Source organism: Myxine glutinosa, chromosome 14, assembly GCF_964187855.1.
Source record: "Myxine glutinosa chromosome 14, kmMyxGlut1.1, whole genome shotgun sequence".
Lineage (NCBI taxonomy): Eukaryota > Metazoa > Chordata > Myxini > Myxiniformes > Myxinidae > Myxine > Myxine glutinosa.
Genome location: NC_136274.1, coordinates 10,402,072 through 10,416,143, shown reverse-complemented (window position 1 = coordinate 10,416,143; position 14,072 = coordinate 10,402,072). Strand labels below are relative to the sequence as shown.

General features: G+C 43.5%; 1 protein-coding gene across 3 annotated transcripts in view; it reads right to left on the bottom strand.

Annotated features, from left to right (window-relative positions):
- LOC137439424 (POZ-, AT hook-, and zinc finger-containing protein 1) overlaps window positions 1-14,072 on the bottom strand; it is an 89,372-nt gene that overhangs the window by 25,987 nt on the left and 49,313 nt on the right. The window lies entirely within an intron of this gene.

Sequence of the window (14,072 nt, the reverse complement as noted above, 5' to 3'; positions counted from 1 at the left end):
ACCTAGCCACACCACGATGAAAATCATGCTCAACTCCACTTCAGATATGTTCCAGATTTATGTCAACTTTCCATGTTTTTTTCCTCAACAGTTGATACTTTACATGGAATATTACTACCCTACACTGTGAAATTCTAGGTATTGTCCATGCATCAAGTAGACGAACATCGGTTTGGCTTTGCTCTTGTGTATTCGTCCAAATGACGATTGACTGCAAAGACAGAAATTCATCGAAGAATACTGTTTATACAACAATGGCAATTGGTAAAGATCCTCCTCTATCGAAACATGTCCAAGACTCGATCAAGAAAGCTGCTGCCAAGAAACATGCAAACACGAAAATATTTAATTAATACCTGGCCTACTGCAGCTAACGCCTGCAAACCTACTCTATCCCTTCACTGACTTTTCCTCTCTGCTCCCCCGTACCTATTCACCCACTTCGTCCTTTACCAACTTCCACCTGTATTTATTTACTCCTCCATCTACCTATTCACCCAATGTACCAAATTATCTGGGTCAGCCCAGAGACTACTTCAAATTTAACAATTTCCGTTATTCTGTGGTGCCATCTACTTTCATCGAGTCAATGGCTGGGTGGTGGTGATCATGAAAATGTACATGAGGTTAAGAAATTGGCAATAAACAAAACCAGAGCAAAGTCGATGGCATGCCATCGCAGATCCCCACGCTTCCCACCTAAAGTAGTGTGCCAGGTTGGTAGTCCATAGGCTGGGGTGGTTTCTGTGTGACTTTTATGTGCCCTAGGTTTCTCTTCATATTATTGAAGTAGACCACGTGGGACATCAAAAAAGTGAGGGTGGACGTCTGGGAGCCTGGTCGGATTTGAGAAAATGACGTCACAATATCAAGCTTTTGCGTTCATGAGGCGACCAAAAATTTGGGGTAGGGGAAACTAAAATGCTTATAACGCCACAACCATACATGATATAACTGCAAACTACCATTCAAAATATTTGTTTTTATTCACTCTACATGTGACAATATGTAATTATCTGATTATTATGCAAATTTGCTGTCCAGAGGTCAAAAGGTCATGGAAATCGGGGGTTGCTTAAAATCTGACCCACCGGAAGAAAAATGTGAGTTACAGGCTGCCTGTACTACTTGAGAATGTTTGCTGGCTGTCAGAGGTTGCCAAGACATATCTCTATCACATGAAATGCATTGTATAAGAATTAACCCTTTTGTAACGTAAACATCAACTTTGATAAAAACCACCGTTTAGAGGCCATTTTTTCCCCGCAAAGCGGGGGTTGGCCTTTTCGGGGACCGTGGTTGTTGTTGTTTTTTGGTCCCCTTTTTGAAGCAATGTTTTACGGCCGGATGCCCTTCCTGCCGCCAACCCTGTTTGTCGCCTTTTTACGACAAACAGGGAATTACCAGTGTACTGGTACTCAATTTGCCGACCTCGGAAGGATGACAGGCTGAGTCAACGCCCCTGGCGTTAATTCAGCGATCGACCGGGATTCGAACCCAGGATCCTTGGTATCCTAAGCCGGCACCCTAACCGCTAGCCCAACACCAGGGATCAACTTTGGTAAATGGTGCTATTTCAGACATGTCAGAAATTCCAGTTTTTCCATCGTCTAAGTGTACATTATTCATCCCATACAGGTTGGTGATTGTTTTGTAAACCTCTTTTAGATTATTTCTATACATATCAGCAGAAGACCCAGAGGAAATGACTTCTTGCTATTTCTGACAACGATGAACCATTTAACCCTTTTATTTCAGTTGTTTTAAAATGGGCAGAGGTTGAGTCCTCTATTTCTAGTCAGTTCTCATTATCTCCAGTCATTTGAGGCTTCTTTGGATTCCCACAATAGAGTAGTTCCACGTGGTTCTGTTCGAGGGCACTACCACCGATTCTAGTATTGACAGCTTGGTGGCAGCACTGTATAAGTGCATTTCCTCATGGGTGAAAGTGAAAGTAAAAATTGAATCAACATTACAATCTTCAATTTGACAGACAGTTCTCATGTTTTAACGCACAGACTACATGTGGTAGGTGTTTTTATCTACAGAAAGGCTTAAACAAAATCAGTAGTATAATCAGCCTTCACTACACACCAGTGCACACATGCATACCCCATCAAGTACAGGAATGTAAACAGGCTCGCAAATGGTCGAGCAGTAACGCCGCCTGCCCAACGCAAGACTAACTAAACGTCTGTCCGATCTTCATTATCCCAATAGCGTGTTTATCACCAGACAGCTTTCAGAGGGCTGAAAGTTGATTTATCCTGCCAAGATGTCAGATTATGTATGCCTTTCAGGTGTGTTACGACTTACAATAATGCTGCCATCACCCATGTTCATGGAATGCCCTTCTGGTTTGTTTCAGATGAGATGCAGAACACTGGTGTCAGCTTGGTTGGTGGAGCTGGAGACAGTGAATACCTTGATCTTGATAAATGCATCATTTGCCAATCTTCGAAAGAAAAAAACCCCACAAGCACTGAACATGGGCGGAAACGAATACGTGAGGCTACTGCAGAACGAAATGACCATGTTGCAATTGCAAAGATTGCAAAGATTGAGATTGCAAAGAAACATTCAATTGATGTTCTGGATGATTCAAAAGACATGCAGGTTGGGTATATAGCGGATGTCATGGCTAATGTAAGGAAGATGACTGCCAAAGAATTTACTAACTTCGGTGAATTTAGTGGAGGCATTGTAGACTACATACAGAGATCTGCAAAGGGAGCTGATCGAATAGATTGTATCTTTCATTCATACTTTGACATTTCAATCAAAAACTCGGAAAGAAAGCGACGAGAAACCATCTCTCCGATTGAACTGAATGCAGTCAGTGAAGATACACCTTTACCGGTTCAGATGGAGCGGTTCTGGCCAGCTAACAGGAACAAGCATAATCTTGAGATTTTACTGCACCAGACAGCCATAAAGCACGCGCGAGAGATCCCTTCAAACCTGAAGGTATTTGTGAGTGGCTTTTCAAGTGAATCTGTCGAAGTCCCATGTCTTTCCTGTTGTGATGGCTATTGCAGGGACATTCCAGAACTCTGCATTGATATAGAGGAAGCAGATACACGAATTATACCCCACGCCTTACATGCTGTGGAGCACGGAATACAACGACTAGTGGTGTTGTCCCCAGACACTGATGTATTTGTGCTGTTGCTCTTTTACTGGGATGTACTGCATGAAAAGGGCCTTTATGAACTGTGGTTGAAAGCTGGCAGTGGAAACTCTACCAAATATATTCCAATACATTCTCTTGCGTCAGATAAAGGGCCTGACCTATGCAAAGTCCTTCCCACTGTGCTCACTGGGTGTGATTACACCAGCAAGGTTGGCACAAAGCAAGCGGCCCTTAAAGCAAACCCAGTAGACTACCTTCAAGGATTTGGTTGTAGCCAAAATGGACCTTCTGACGATGAAGTTGAGAGCAGAATCATATCTAGTGAAAGTCCTAAAGAATGGAACTACCTGCACAACAATGGATGAACTCAGGGATCATAATTATCACCACAGCAAAACCCCACTCGAGAAGTTGCCACCTACAAGCCATGCCATAAAGGCCCATATTCTAAGGGCATATTATGCTACATATGTGATGACATCAATTCTCTCTGCAAATACGACTGAGTTGAATCCTCTCCTATACGGATTTGAAGAGGAAGATGAACTTCTCCATCCAGATAAGGCCATCAGACCCATTCCCGAGGAATATGCTGTGCACTGTTCTTGCTTGAAATGTGCGACAGAGAGATATACATGTCGAAAGAGTGACCTGCATTGTTGCAAGTTCTGCAAGTGCCAAGGTATGGGAGACGAGAATGTTTGCTGTAAAAATACAGCTGGTTGTATCTAAAACCGAACAGAACTCATATGTGACACTTACAGCTGCGTGGAAATGTACTCCTGGCATCTACATGTATTCCTTCTCCCATTATCAAATTGGCATGATTTGGAATAGTGACTACAGTCAGCAGTATACCTTCATTTGGATATAAAAACCTAGACTATTACTAAAACTGAGCAAATTCAGCAGTTTATTTTTGCTGAATGGACTAAGGATGTTCCGAACCCCCCCCCTCCCCCCCCCCCCCCTCTACAGGTGGTTGTTTCAGGACTTAGTGGGTTAACGACATGGGAATATAGGTAAGAAAGTAGTAAATTAAGTGATATTTAGGCTTAAAGAAATAAGTAGTTGGTGATAGATCATATTCATACTGATGAAAATGTTCGATTACTTTATTTTGTGGCATGTGTCTTCCGCTGCAAAGGAAAATCAGCTTTTCTGAAATAGCACCATTTATCAAAGTTGATGCTTACGTTACAAAAGAGTTAATTCTTATACAATGCATATCATGTGATAGAGATATGTCTTGGCAACCTCTGACAGCCAGCAAACATTCTCAAGTAGTACAGGCAGCCTGTAACTCACATTTTTCTTCCGGTGGGTCAGATTTTAAGCAACCCCCGATTTCCATGACCTTTTGACCTCTGGACAGCAAATTTGCATAATAATCAGATAATTACATATTGTCACATGTAGAGTGAATAAAAACAAATATTTTGAATGGTAGTTTGCAGTTATATCATGTATGGTTGTGGCGTTATAAGCATTTTAGTTTCCCCTACCCCAAATTTTTGGTCGCCTCATAAACGCAAAAGCTTGATATTGTGACGTCATTTTCTCAAATCCGACCACGCTCCCAGATGTCCACCCTCACTTTTTTGATGTCCCACATGGTCTACTTCAATAATATGAAGAGAAACTTAGGGCACATATAAGTCACACAGAAACCACCCCAGCCCATGGACTATGGTGCTCTTTCTGTCTTCTACCGACTCCTCTCCGGCCTTGCTCTCCCAGCTCTCTCTCTGCTCTGTCCCCCAAATATTCCTACAGGTCGCACAAGATCTGCCTGCAACCCTCTTATGGTTAAACTGCCAAAATCAAGACTCTCTGCTCACCTTCACTCTTTCATTCCCCTTTTCTCCCGCCTCTGGAACAAACTCCCCCACTCCCTTCAATCCCTCTCCTCCCTCCAGGTCTTTAAAACAGCTGTTCACCACCATCTCTTATCTTCCCCCTTCCAAAACCTTGATCTTTTCTACCCCCGCTAATTCACCACAGACCCACTTTTTTGAAATACCAACTTCTTTCCTGGAAGTCCTTGCAGTGTCCATATGTTTTATACCTCTCCCACCTCCCCCCCAAGCCCTCTCCCTCCCACAGTTCTCTCGATGTCCCTGCTCTCAAATGTTGTGTTTGTGTCCTTCCCCTTCTCTCCCCATCTTGTCTACCACTCCCCTTATTTTGTGTTTTATGTGTCGGTTTGATTTTTTTTGTGATTAATGTTAGCTCTTTCACGAGCCTCGATCTTGTAGATGGAAAAAAAAAAAAGAAAAAAAAAGTGAAGCTAAAAGATGGCAAAAGGTTCCCAGTGGGCAGTGCCAAAAATGATAGTCTTGCACCTTCGTGCCACGTGCCCATCATAACTACCAAGTTTGGTGAATTTCTGCCCAGCCATTTGGGAGGAGATAGCTTGATGGACAGACAGACATAGCCGATTACAATATCCCCCCCATCTTTTTTGACAAAGGGTGGGGAAAACAAAACAATATTAGGCCACCAGCTGAAGCATCAGTCGTTTCATCCCAATCCACCATTCACTGGACTAACAGTGTACATTATTTCACGGTCCAGAGAATCTGTGCACAAGAGAGTCCTGCTGTGTCTAACCGAGTCCTGCTGTGTGGAGGAGAGTTGGGTTGTGTCCAAGAGTCGTGCTGTGTTCGAGTTTAGCAGACAATTTCTTTGCCACTATCAAAGCCAACAAATTGAAGACATTCACGCATGCATCGAAGTCTATGACTACGTCTGCTAAGGATGTAGTGCTAGGAAATTACTCGGTTTCTCACACGGATGCTAATCATTGCTCAGACTAGAGGGTTTGACTCGACCTACGCTCGGTTTTGTGTTTTTTCCTATCTCCTGCGTCCATGCCGCTTGCCACAGTTGACGGACGCCTTGCGAAGACGATCAAAGCTGCTCTCCTTGATGTGGTCGAGAGCATGTCACCGAACTGCTTATTATCGGTTCTACCTGAAAAGTGTGCACTCATCATCGATGGTATGGGTCTAATCCACCAAATGCGTTACGTTCACGATACCTTTCGCTCTTTGGCTGAAGGTGTACTCAGGCGAGTTCTGGACCTCGCTTAAAAAGTTTCACAGCACCCGCGTGGACTTTGTCACCGCCAAATATTCACAGCACAAGTATCCAGAACGAGAGAGCTTGTTGTGCTGATGGAATGGGCGAAACAAATGAGAATTGGAAGCTCCCCATTCAATGGAAAAGGTATCTCACAAACGGGATGAATAAAGAGGACTTCGTCGAGTTTTTGTTCCGTCAGTGGGCATCCATGGACCGCGTCATTCAAGGTGATGCTTGTGTGTTCATCACACATGGCTCACTGCCACCGAATGGATATTCACGGTTAGACGGCAACTGTGAAAATGATTGAAGAACTGAAATCTGATCACGAAGGGGGCAGCCACTCGCTTGTTTCTGAACGCGAGGCATTCCAGCAGCGTTTTCTGCACCGTGATTACCCACAGCCCCAACTCAGATGTTGCGGTAATCTCTGTATTCCTCAGTCATGCTCTAACCTGCCATCTCTTGTTCTCCACTGGTGTGAAGAACCGAATGCATGTCTTTGATCTGGACATGCTCACTCATTCATTAGGAGAGGGCGTTTTGAAAGTGTTTTGGTTGGCCTTCATGTGTACACTGGATGTGACACCACCAGTGCTTTCACGGAAAAGGCAAAAATAACGTGTTGGCATTGCTGAGGGATTCAGAGGAGTTCCAGAAAATATTTTCTGCACTTAGAGAGGAGTTCATTCTGAGTGACCTCCTCATTCATCAACTTAAACGATTAATGTGCCCACATTTATGGATTCCTGACGTGGGAGGACATCGAGACCCACTACAGGGTTTACCGTGCCTTGTCCTCACCATGTGAGCAGAATTTACCTTCTATGAAGGATGCGCTGGTACTGCATGCCAGACGTTTGCCATATCAGACAGTGATTTGCCATCGAGCATCACAAGCAAATATTGGCGCCCCCTCGCCCGAAGAGCACGGACGGCTGCAATCAATAAGGAGCTACTTATCCAATGGATGACACAGAACCACACACCCAATACTACACTGGAAGGTGTACACTGCATCTATGCAAAATCGTGCTGTGAAGGGCAATGATGTTCCTGCTGCATGTCTGGATTATCTTGCAAGGAATTGTGTGGATGCAAGAATTGTAAGAACTGTGTTGAGGCCTCCGCCTTGTGAACATGAGGCTCACCTCTTTCTGTCTTGTCTCCCTCCGCGGATGGGTACAATGTATTTGTGTATATCCGGTAGGTAAGGCATAGGATTAAGTCTACGAGTCCATTTCCTTTGCTTTGTAAATATCGCTGCATTTTCCATTGCTTGTGATTGCTTGTACATTTTGAATCTGCATTCCTCCGTTGTTCACTTTGCATGTACCCCTTCCTTCCTCCCTCCTCCATCTCTCCCCCCCCCCCCCCCCCCCCATTCCCACATCCTGCACATTTTAGTGCTCGAGTTCCTTCCCCCCCTTTTTTCTTGTATGATCCCACATTTAAGATTGTCCCTGTTTTTTATAAACAATACGTCTCTTGTTAGCGTTCCTTTTCAGTCTGTCCATGTCTGTCATTTCCTCCATTGATCCAGCATTGTTCACACTTCGGTTAAAGGTTATAATTAATCTCCAATTGATTGGCTCATTACAGTCCGGTATGCACCAGCGGTTGCTCAGCCGCTCTAAGATCCACTTGAGATATGATTGGTGCATAGCTAAGGGCGCGTCCCCCGATTGGAAAGCCACGTGGCATAGGTAAACGGTGGTCAGACGGAGAACCCTGGGACCATGTGGTGGACAAATTTGCATTTAAGGTTGGCTGGCAACCTGCCGTGGTACGAAGTTGTTTGTGATTGGTAGCCTCAGACCCGGTAAGTTTGAGGAGAACCAGGGATTCCCCCTCGTGGGACACCTGAAACCCATAGCCGTAACAAAAAAAAATATATATATATATATATATGTACACTACCGGTCAAAAGTTTTAGAACACCTCAATTTTTCCAGTTTTTAATGAAATTTACGCAGTTTAATGTCCAGTGAATAACCTGAAATGGTACAAAGGTAAGCAGTAAACTGCTCGAGGTAAAAAATAAAAAAAGTTTCGGTTAGCAAAAACGGGAAAATAATGTAAATTACACAGTTATATTGTAAAAAAAAAAGGCCTTCTTCAGGGAACAAGTAATGGGTTAACAACTTACAGCTATTCTGCAGCAATGTAAGTAAATTAAGCCTTGAAAGTTGATGCAAACAATTCCTACAGGTGTCCTGTTCCAACAACCTGCTGATTACTTGATTACAACCCTCCTGTCTGTATAAAAGCAGTATTGGAACAGACTGTTATCACACCCTCTGAAGCATTATTTGGACAATATTGCACTGCAGGAAGTAGTATATTGGAAACTGGAGGAAACTCTGACAGGAAGAGGTCTGGCAGACCCAAAGCCACAACACAATCAGAAGACAAGTTTCTGAGAGTCAACAGCTTGCGTGTCAGGCGGCTCACAGGACAACAGCTTCACGCACAGCTTAACACTGGTCGAAGTAAGCAAGTCTCAGTTTCAACTGCGAAGAGAAGACTTCGAGCTGCAGGTTTGACAGGTCGAGTGGCAGTAAGAAAGCCATTGCTAAGATGGCAAAATAGGAAAAAGAGGCTTGCCTGGGCCATGAAGCCCCGCCAGTGGACTACTGAAGACTGGAAGAAGGTCTTATGGACCATGAATCAAAATTTGAAATCTTTGGTTCATCACGCAGGGTTTTTGTACGCCGTCGAGTAGGCGAAAGGATGGTTCAACAGTGTGTGACACCAACTGTCAAACATGGAGGAGGAAGCGTGATGGTCTGGGGCTCTTTTGCTGGATCCAGAGTCGGCGACTTGCACAGTGACTGGCACCCTGAACCAAAAGGGCTACCACAGCATTTTGCAGTGCCATGCAATACCCTCTGGTTTTTGCCTAGTTGGTCAGGGGTTCATCCTACAGCAAGATAATGACCCTAAACACACCTCCAGGCTATGTCAAAACTACCTTTGAGGAAAAGAACAAGACGGTAGGCTTCAAATCATGGAATGGCCAGCACAGTCTCCAGACTTAAACCCCATCGAGCTGGTTTGGGATGAACTGGACAGAAGGGTGAAAGCAAAGCAACCTACAAGTGCAACACATTTGTGGGAACTTCTGCCATAGCGTTGGGAAGAACTTCCTGAACAATATTTGATTTCCATTGTAGAAAGAATGCCACGAGTGTGTTCGGCGGTTATATCTGCAAAAGGTGACTACTTTGCCGAGTCAAAAATTTAGATTAAATTTTGTTAAACAAAATGATTCTATGATTTCTTTTTTTAATCTCCAATTGTTTATTTGTTCTATGCTTCATTTCAGAGTACATTGAGACATTAAACTGCGTAAATTTCAACAAAAACTGGAAAAATTGAGGTGTTCTCAAACTTTTGACCGGTAGTGTATATATATTAAGTAATGACGTGCGGTTGGGATTAAAATCAAATGAATCCATTTATAGTTCTCCAACCTTTAATGAGCAAATAAACAACTGCTCGACGTTTCGATCAGCAACACGGATAAACGTGCATCCACTGACCTTTCTCAAGAGTAAAGCAAAACAACTCTGTACCCTCCCTTATATAAGGGAAAAAGGGGTGGGGACACTGAACCACCAATCAATGCCCTTCTGGAACAACTCGTGCCATTCAAATTTAAACCGTACATCAAAACCGTTGCACCACTGAAACCACACCTTGGGATGTTACATCAAAACAACCATTAAATCACACGTTTAAGGGTGTAGTACTGGTGAAAAATTGAGAAAACTACATCGGTACCTTTGAGAGGCCTTTACACAAAAACAAAGTCAAGTTAATATCTAATTTTCAGTTTTTCTTGAAAGATATAATCTTGGCTTTAACTCAGACCAGTTTCAACGCTTCTTTGTCATATTACATGCATATAATTTGCATAAATTAGACCGTCAATAAAAAACAAGGAGAAACAAAGAACACATTTCTGCTTCTATCTTCTATGTCACCTATCATTCTTTTCACACAAAACTTGGTACATGTATTATACATGTGTTACTCTACTACCTGATGAGAGGATTTTGTGAAATTATGTCAAATGTTCACTAATTAGCTAATTATGCCAATTACCAGATAAAACTTGGTTGTCCTTCAATAAATCCACAATGGCTACTCCTATAAACAAAAGCCTTTATCATTTTAAAGGAAATGATATTCTGAATATCCTGTCCAAATTTCAGCCCAAAAGAATGATGCATTTCCCAAGTTATAACAAATTTCATGCAAAATATTATATTGAATTGAATTGAAATTTGAATTTTTCAATAATTAGGGGTACTTCTATGACCTCTAATAGCATGATTCTTGTTTATAAGACTATAAGGAAACTGTTCAGCTAAAAAAAAAAAAAAAAAATCACCTGTTCACCAGTACTACACCCTTAATCAAACAAAACGTAGCATAATTCAAATACATCGATGAAAAATAAACAATATCATTGGTAATAATTTATATGCTTAGTGACGCAGTTCCTCTGGTACGTTTCTGCATGAGAGGGCCAAAAGCTAATGGTAAATCCAACACCTCCTCTGTGAGCGACACCACAGACTCCTCCAAATGCCATACCTCCAAAATCCTCCTTTGTTTACTGGGGGTTGCCCCCAAAATGCTGGCATTATCCCATAGGGGAACATGGCCAGCCTTAAGACCATGTTTGGCAATGGCAGATCTCTTTGGATAGTTGCACTCGAAGGCCTTGCGGTGCTCATTGACCCGTTGTCTTAATGTTCTCCCTGTCTCACCAATATATTCAGCCCCACAAACACAGGGAACCCTGTATACCACCCCTGCCCAGTCATTCCTTGGAAGCTTATCCTTAACATGCATAAGTGCCTGTTTCATGGTGAACATAGGTTTGTAACTTACCCTCACACCTGCCAATTTGAACACTCTGCCAATCCTTTGGGACACCCCCGGCACAAAAGGCAAAGCACAATAACCTTTTGGTTGTAGCTGTGTGAAACGTGTTGCGAGGCTTCGCCAAGATCGCATCCTTTTTGGTAACAATCTGTCCGGGTACATATTGGTCTTCAGTACATCTTGTAGATGTTTTACCTCTTTCCTTTTATCTTTGATTGTCGATGGTAAATCACAAGCTCTTTTAAGGAGGGCGTGCACAACAGCTCGTTTGTGGTCCATGGGATGGCAAGAGTCAAAATCTAAGTACCGGTCAGTGTGAGTGGGTTTCCTGTAAACAGTGATGTTCAAATTTACTCTTGGACCCCTTGTCACCATGGTGTCCAGGAAGGTGATGGATCCATTCCGTTCCTTTTCAAGGGTGAAACTCATGGTAGGAAAGGTCTTCCCAAAAGCCTCATGCATGTTACTAATTGACTCGCTGGGACAGATGACAAACGTGTCATCCACATAACGAAACCATACACTTGGCTGTGTAATGAGGGATGGGATGGTGCGTTCCTCCAAATCCTCCATCACCATGTTTGCCACCACAGCAGATACAGGAAAGCCCATGGTGGTACCAAACAACAAACAACAACAGGCATTTTAAGGCCATTTTCCCTGCAAGAGCGGGGGTTAGCATGACAATCTTCTCCATTTTGCCCTATTTTCTGCATCCCCCCTTGTTAACCCCCTTGCCCGCATTTCTTCTTCCACCATCTTTAGCCAAGTCTTTCTCGGTCTTCCCCGTTCTCTACTTCCTTCTCCATTCATTTCCATCACTCTTCTCAACCAGTCACTTTCATCCTTCCTCAACACATGACCAAACCATCTCAAACTGTTTCTCTTCACAGCATCAATCACAGGCTCTATTCCCATCATCTTTCACAATTCATCATTTGTCTTCCTCTCTCTCAACGATACTCCACACATCCACCGAACCATTCGCATTTCAACCCTTTCCAGCCTTCGTTGCTGCTCTACGTTCATTACCCATGTCTCGCTCCCATAAATCATAACACGTCTCACACATGCAGCATACACCTTTCCCTTCAGCTTCAACGACACTCCCCTCCTCGTCAGCATGCCACTTAGTTCCCGAAACTTCTTCCATGCACATCTCACTCGAGCAACCGTTGCCGAGTCTGATCCACCTTCTCCATTCAGCATGTCTCCGAGCTAACAAAACGTTTTCACACCTTCCAGCTTCACGCCGTCTCCAAGATCCAACTCAACATTTCCTCCATCTGCAGCTCCCTCTGTGCACACCTTACACTTGAAGGTAGCTGCCACACTGGTTAATGACCCTCTCAAACCACTACATTTTTGATGAACCCACTCAGCGCACATTGTACATTGAATGGAATTCACTCCGACACCCTTCCTGCACACAGCACAGGGCCACTTCCCAGTTCTTTCCACCTCACCACATGCTTTACCACTTGCCATCACCTTCGTTTTTCCAATATTCACCTTCAGACCTTTTGACTCCATACATTCCTTCCACTTGTTCATCTTCTCCTTCAGTCCATCCATACTTTCTGCAATCAACACCAGATCATCTGCATACAACAACTCCCACGGTAAACCCTCCTTTACGTTCTGAGCCAGCACCTCCATCACAGCTACAAATAGTAGTGGACTTAGTACCGACCCCTGATGCACTCCCACCTTCACCTCAAACTCACCACTGTTCCCGTCCTTCGTCCTGGTACCAAACACCTGTTTATAATATATCCCGTTGAAAATGAAATACGTGGAGGACAGGCAAGCATTGAGAAGACGACACACATCTTTGTGATTTGACATGCCACCCGTCTGTTTCCAGGAATTGTCTTGTAATAACCGCCTCCCGGCCACCTCGACCGCCAAAGCTATGGGAACGTTGGTAAACAAAGACACCACATCGAAGGACACCATGGATCCGTGCGGTTTGATGGTCACGTGCTTCACTTTCTTATCAAAATCCGAGCTGTTGTGTAAAGTTCGCTCTGTTTCTCCCAACAAGTGCCTGAGAATGTTAGAAAGAAACTTAGACAAAGCATATGATGGTCTATTGATGCATGAGACAATGAGACGTAGAGGAACCCCTTCCTTGTGTACTTTCGGCAGCCCATATGCCCTGGGGGCAACTCCACTGCTACTGTATAATTGTTTGTAATGTGTCGCCGATAGTCGACCTGCTCTTTTCATTTCAGCGAGCAGCGAGTTCAACCTACGTTCCTCCTTTTTGGTTGGATCCGAGGGAAGCTGCTCATAGGTCGATGTGTCCACCAACAAGTCATGCATCTTCTCATTGTACGCATGCCGATCCATCAAAACTGCAGCACGTCCTTTGTCCGCCGGCAAAATCGCTAAGTCATCCATCCCATGTAATTCTTGTAAAGCCCGTCGATGCCCCCAGTTCAGATTGGAATCGTTACGGGTTGGGCACAGAGGACGAAGTGAAAGAGAAGCCACACGTGACCTCACCTCGTTTTTTATGTTGTCAGAGAGCTCCGTGATGGATGACTCAACCCGAGACACAATGACGTCATTAGGAATAAACCGTGGTGTGATCGCAAAGTTTAACCCTTTCTGTAATAAACCAATTTGTGATTCCGTTAATTGTTTACTCGAAAGGTTAATCACCCATGGGTTCAGAGGAAGTGTTGGATTTACCACTGGCTTTTGGCCCTATCATGCAGAAACGTAACAGAGAAACTGCGTCACCAAGAATATAAATTATTACCAATCATATTGTTTATTTTTCATCGATTTATTTGAATTATTTTACGTTTTGTTTGATTCAATGTGTGATTTAATGGTTGTTTTGATGTAACATCCCAAGGTGTGGTTTCAGTGGTGCAACGGTTTTGGTTTTGATTTACGGTTTAAATTTAAATGGCACGAGTTGTTCCAGAAGGGCATTGAT